This window comes from Oryctolagus cuniculus, chromosome 6, assembly GCF_964237555.1.
Source record: "Oryctolagus cuniculus chromosome 6, mOryCun1.1, whole genome shotgun sequence".
In the NCBI taxonomy this organism is placed as follows: Eukaryota; Metazoa; Chordata; class Mammalia; order Lagomorpha; family Leporidae; genus Oryctolagus; species Oryctolagus cuniculus.
This window is the reverse complement of record NC_091437.1, coordinates 79,118,934-79,124,933: the sequence shown is the minus strand read 5'-3', so window position 1 is coordinate 79,124,933 and position 6,000 is coordinate 79,118,934. Positions and strand designations below refer to the sequence as shown.

General features: G+C 43.1%; 1 long non-coding RNA gene across 1 annotated transcript in view; it reads right to left on the bottom strand.

The window, feature by feature from the left end:
• Nucleotides 1–474: 474 nt before the first annotated feature.
• LOC103348022 (uncharacterized) overlaps nt 475–6,000 on the bottom strand; it is an 85,584-nt gene continuing 80,058 nt past the window's right edge. Inside the window, exon 3 of the long non-coding RNA XR_011389992.1 lies at nt 475–3,567. This is a non-coding gene — a long non-coding RNA (uncharacterized lncRNA). The remainder of the gene's footprint in view (nt 3,568–6,000) is intronic.

Genomic DNA, 6,000 nt, shown 5'->3' with positions numbered 1-6,000 from the left:
CACCAAATAAATGAGCTTTCAATGCATTTTGTGAACCTAGAAAAACAACAGCAAACCAATCCCAGAACTAGTAGGAGAAAATAATTTAAAAAGAGTAGAATTAAAAAAAATTGAGACCAGAAAATCTATACAAAAGATCAGCAAAATGAAGAGCTGGCTTTTTGAAAAAAATAAACAAAAATGACACATCATTGGCCCAACTAACCAAAAAAAGGAGAGGGGAGACCCAAATTAATAAAATTAAAAATGAAAAAGAAAATGTAACAGACACCACAGAAATAAAAGAATTATCAGAAATTACTACAAAGTCCTGTATACCAATAAACCAGGAAACCTAGAAGAAATGGATAGATCCCTGAACACATATAACCTACCTAAATTGAGCCATGAATACATAGAAAATTTAAACAGATCAATAACCAAGAAAGAAATTGAATGTAATAAAGACACTCCCAGCAAAAAAAAAAAAAAAAAAAAAAAAAAAAAAAAAACACTATGAATGAATGGCTTCACTGCTGAATCCTACCAAACATTTAAAGAACTAGCTACAACACTTCTCAAGCTATTCAAAACAATTGAAAGGGAAGTAATCCTCCCAAACTCCTTCTATGAAGCCAACATCAGCTTAACTCCTAAACATGAAAAAGATAAAACAGAGTAAGAGATTTACAGACCAATTTCCCTGATGAACATAGGTGTAAAAAGCCTCACAAAATACTAACCAATGGAATCTAACCATACATCAGAAAGATCATTCACAAGGACCAAGTGGGATTTATCCCGGATATGCAGAGATGTTTCACCACTCACAAATCAATCAATGGGATGCTTCACATTAACAAATTGCAGAACAAAAACCATATGATTCTCAGAATAGATGCAGAGGACGCATCTGACAACACCTTTTCATGATGAAAACATTAAACAAATTGGGTATAGAAGTAACATTCCTTAAAACAATCAAGACAGTTTATGACAAAACCACGGCAAGTATCATATTGAATGGAGAAAATTTGAAAGCATTCCCACTGAAATCCAGAACAAGACAAGGATGCTACTCTCACCATTTCTATTCAATTTAGTCCTGGAAGTTTTAGAGCCATTAGAAAAGAAAAAGAAGTCAAAGGGATACAAATCGGGAAGGAGGAAGTCCAACTATCCCTATATGCAGGTGACATGATTCCATAATAGAAGAGCCAAATAAGAGACTATTAGAACTTAGAGAAGAGTTTTCTAAAGTGCAGGATATAAAATCAGCACACACAAATCAATTGCCTTTCTATACACAGACAATGTCATGGCTGAGAAAGAACTTCTAAGATCAACCCCATTTACAATAGCTACAAAAAAATCAAATGCTTTGTAATAAATTTAACCAAATACGACAAAATCTCTACAATGAGAATTACAAAACATTAAAGAAAGAAACAACAAACAAGACACATACACACAGAAATTGGAAATTCTTCCTTTTCCATGGATTGGAAGAATCAGTGTCATCAAAATGTCCATATTACTGAAAGCAATTTACAGATTCAATGTGATACCAATCAAAATACCAATGGCATTCTTCTCAGATACGGAAAAAATGATGCTGAAATTCATATGGAAACAGAGGAGACTCCAAATACCTAAAGCAAGATTATAAAATTAAAACGAAGCTGGAGCCAACATAATATATTTCAAGACATACTACAGGGCAGTTAGAACAGCCTGGTACTGGTACAAAAACAGATGAATAGACGAATGAAACAGAGTAGAAATGCCAGAAGTTCACTCATGCATCTACAACCAACTTTTCTTTGACAAAGGAACTAAAATCAATCCCTGGAGCAAGGACATGCTCTTCTTAAGATGGTGCTGGAAAAACTGTATTTCCACATGCAGTAGTATGAAGCAAGATGCCTACTTACAGCTTACACAAAAACCCACTCAAAATGGATCAAATATCTAAATCTATGACTCAATATGACCAAATTATTAGAGAACACTGGGGAAACTCTGCAAGACTTTGCCATAGGCAAAGAGTTCTTGGAAAAGACTCCAGAGGCACAAACAATCAAAGCCAAAATTGACAAATGGGATTACATCAAGCTGAGAAGCTACTGCACTGCAAAAGAAACACTGAGCAAAGTGAAGAGGCAACAGACTGAATCAGATAATTGATTTGCAAACTATGTAACTTATAAAGGATTAATAAGCAGACTATAAAAAGAGATTAAGAAACTCAACAAAATCAAAACAAACAACCCAGTTAAGAAATAGGCAAAGGACATAAACAGGCATATTTCAGAAGAGGAAATCCAAATGGTCAACAGACACATGACAAAATGTTCATGATCACTAGCCATAATGGAAATGCAAATCAAAACCATAATGAGGTTTCCCCTCATTCCCATTATTATAGCTGTCATACATAAGTCAACAACAAATGCTGGCAAGGATATGGGGAAAAAGGCATCTTAATCCACTGCTGGTTATTATGTAACCTGGTACAGTCACTGTGGAAGATAGTGTGGAGATACCTCAGAAATCTGAATATAGACCTACCGTATGGCCCAGGCATCCCATTCCTGGGGATTTACCCAAGGGAAATGAAATCAACACATGAAAATGTGTTCTGTACTCCCATGTTTATTACAGCTCAATTCACAATAGCTACAATATTGAATCAACCCAAGTTCCTGACACCTGAAGACTGGATAAAGAAATTATAGGATATGTACACCATGGAATACTACAGAGTGATAAAAAATGAAATCTGGTCATTTATAACAAAATGAATGAAACTGGAAACATACTTAGGGAAATAAGCCAGTCCACAAAGGACAAATTCCATATGTTTTCTCTAATCTGTGGTAAGAGAGTGCCTAAAGGTAATCTATAGAAGTAAAATTGACACTTCAAAATGGAATGACTTTGAACAGCGCTTGTCACAACTGTTGAGGAGTCAATTTTTTTTCATACAATTTGTTGAACTCTTCACTTAGCATAGGACTAATCTTTTGTATATAAAGTTAATGTAAAATAGATAGTAAAAAATTAAGAATGAAAATATGAGAGGGAGGTGGAAGAGGGGTAGGAGTATGGATGGGAAAGTGAGTCTGGTGGAAGAATCACTATATTCCTAAAGTTATATTTATGAAATGCATGAAGTATGTATTCCTTAAATAAAAGATTTCTGAGGGAAAAAGGAATGAAACTCACGCTGTAACTTATTTATATGAACTTTAATAAAAATGCTAACAAGTTGATATCAACTGTGATTATAATTAAATATAGGGAAATGAGAAACATATATTGCAGGGGCACAATAAATTGATGAGAATGGGGCCTCACAATTCAGAGCAGGGAGACTATTCCCAGAGGCCCTTTTTGGTCCTAGGTGGGGCTGGGAACTGAGTGCCATTGTCCACTACCTGAGCACCCAGTGAGTTCTGAGGCCATCTGCCCCTGCTGTTCTGGGGACTCAGTCAAGATGACATTCACAGTGGCCTGATCTTCTTGGCCTTCAGGCTGTTGCTGTCGCTCTAGTACAGGGCCCCCACCAAGAAGGACATCTTGTAGCTACAGAGTGAATGGCAGCTGTGAGTCACCAACCCTCACCTCAGGCTGGCTCCCAGGCCCTGCCCAGCAGCAGCAGTCCTGGAGCCCAAGAGTCCCCATGGGAATTGGCCTGCTGCTGACAGAGAACCATGGATGCCGCTCTCTGCACCTGCACAACAGGGAGAGCCTCTTCCACCCCCTCCCTGGGCTTCCCACATCCCCTGCCCAGCCCTCAACTCTCTTCTTGTAGAGCCCCTCCATAGCCTGGAACCAGAGTCCAAATCGTGCATCAGCCTGAAAGTTGTATTTGATGGCTGCCACCTAGAGCAGCTGGATGTTTCAAAGAGCATTTATTTCCTGGGGTCAGAGGGACAGACTGGATTCTGAGAGGCCTGCATGGGAATACTGTACAGGCCTGGTGAGGGGAGAGGCTAAGGGCTGGATTTTGGGTCCTTTCTCTTAAGGCCAACACTCTCAATCCCATCCAGGCCCCATCCTGTCATAGAATTGAATTCAACAGCAGCCCTTCCTCCAGAGATTTTGCCTTTTTTCCAGGCCCCTAACCACTCCTTCCCTGGGATGGGCCTCCTCATCCTGTGTGAACCAAGCCTCCAGATAGGGCAAAGATGCAGGGAGTGAGACCTGGAGTCCTGCCCAGGGGCATCTGTGATCCCCACATCCCTTCCCTGCTCTGAGGAGAGGGAACAGCTGCTTATGTTCCTCATTTTTGGTATGTTGATCTCACCCTCCTGGAATTCAAGCAAAGTCCATCAGAACAGCCCTCAGTCATTGATTAGCCCCTTTCCTCCCCTTCTCATGGGACCCTAGTTCCAGGGCCCTCCAATAATATTCAGGAAAAGGACTTGGATCTTGGTCAGGCTCTGGGATCCTCAGATTAGGACATCGCAGGCAAGGTTAGAGACCTGCAGTTTCAACCCTGTCTGGTGACAGATGGGAATGGATGGGAGTGTTCAGCTGAGGGCTGCTGGCTGACCTTGAGGGGTTCCAATAGTTTTCACTGCTGTGGGCCCCCCCGCCAAAGCAGAGGCTGAGGCAGCTCAGGCAGGAACTTGTGCAGCTTTGCAGTCAGGCACTGTGTGGCTTCAACACTCAATGAACAGGGAAAGACGCCTGATTGGAGGCTCCATCCCTGATAGGTGAGATTCAGGTGATCTCCACCTTAGGTGCAGCTGTGAAACAGGGGCAAGCAGTGACCAGGTGCTATGTCTAAGGCTCAGTCCAGGTTCTTCCCTCCAAGCTTCAGGGTCCTGCTGCCAGCCTCACCAACCCCAAGCTCATTCACATCCACAAAGTTCTTCATTGCTGTGTCCAGCATGTCCAGGTACTGGAGGAAGGTGCCAAGGAAGGGGAAAGAACCCTGTGCAATCAGATGGTGGTGTTGAGCACCTGCTGTCAGTGCCATCCAAGGCCTGGACTCTGAGATCTGGTCCACCCCAGCTCTGGACTCTTGCACAGGTCTCCAACTGGGAGCCATCCAGGAACCTAAACTGCTTCTCCCCATTCCCCCTCCATCAATCTCAGTGACTCTAAGGTCAGCAGAAAACTCTAAGGACAGGAACCCCTGTGGGGATGTCCAGTCACAGAGGTCATGTGGCCCCAGCCTATTCAAGCCAAGCCCATGGTTAGCCCAGCTGCTCTTGGCCATGGCCATGGCTCTCAATGCAGGTCTCTCAGGTACTGTGTGAGAAGGTAGAGGGGCTGCAGGAAGAAGGCCCTGCTCCCTTAACTTTTGCCACTGTAGGAGGTAGGAGCCCCTCATGCCACGGGCACACTCATCTTCTACTGCTGCCGCTGCCTCATCTTGGCTCACTGGGGATTCTGCTCGCGGGCAACCTACTTGGAGATCACCATCTGCCAGGGTCAGGGTCAGGGTCTGAGAAATTGTCCTCCCTTCATGTGCACACCTTGTGTTCCTCAGGTTGTGTCCTGGATGTCTGGTTCCTATCAGTTGGTATAATGATCCCTACCTAGAAGCTCACACTTTCACTGGGGGTGGCCTCAGATGAGTGGCTTGGCCTCATTAGATGTCATCCATATTGAGAAAGGGGTGCTGGGCTTCCCCCACCTCACAGGTCTCAGGTCTCAGGATCTTGACTGTACCCCTCCTCTCACCAGGTGCCTAGGAGGAGTGCCAGACCCTGCATCTCAGATGCCCTCCCTGGCCTCTAAGGGACCATATCTGTGACAGAGTAGGGCCCTCCCAGGTACTGGGTGTGACACTTTGCTTCTTGCCTTAGGCAGAAGCCTCTGAGACCTGGTATTTTTAGAGCCACTGGAAATGCATGGAGTCTCAGATAATTCTCCAGATTCACCATTGTCCCTGGGCAAAGATGAGAATCCTGCCAATGTCATTGATTCTGTGTCTGTGCTTGTTAGTAACTATAGGGAGGGAAGACTAGGCATCACGGCAAACATAAAGCAGTCCCCAGTGTA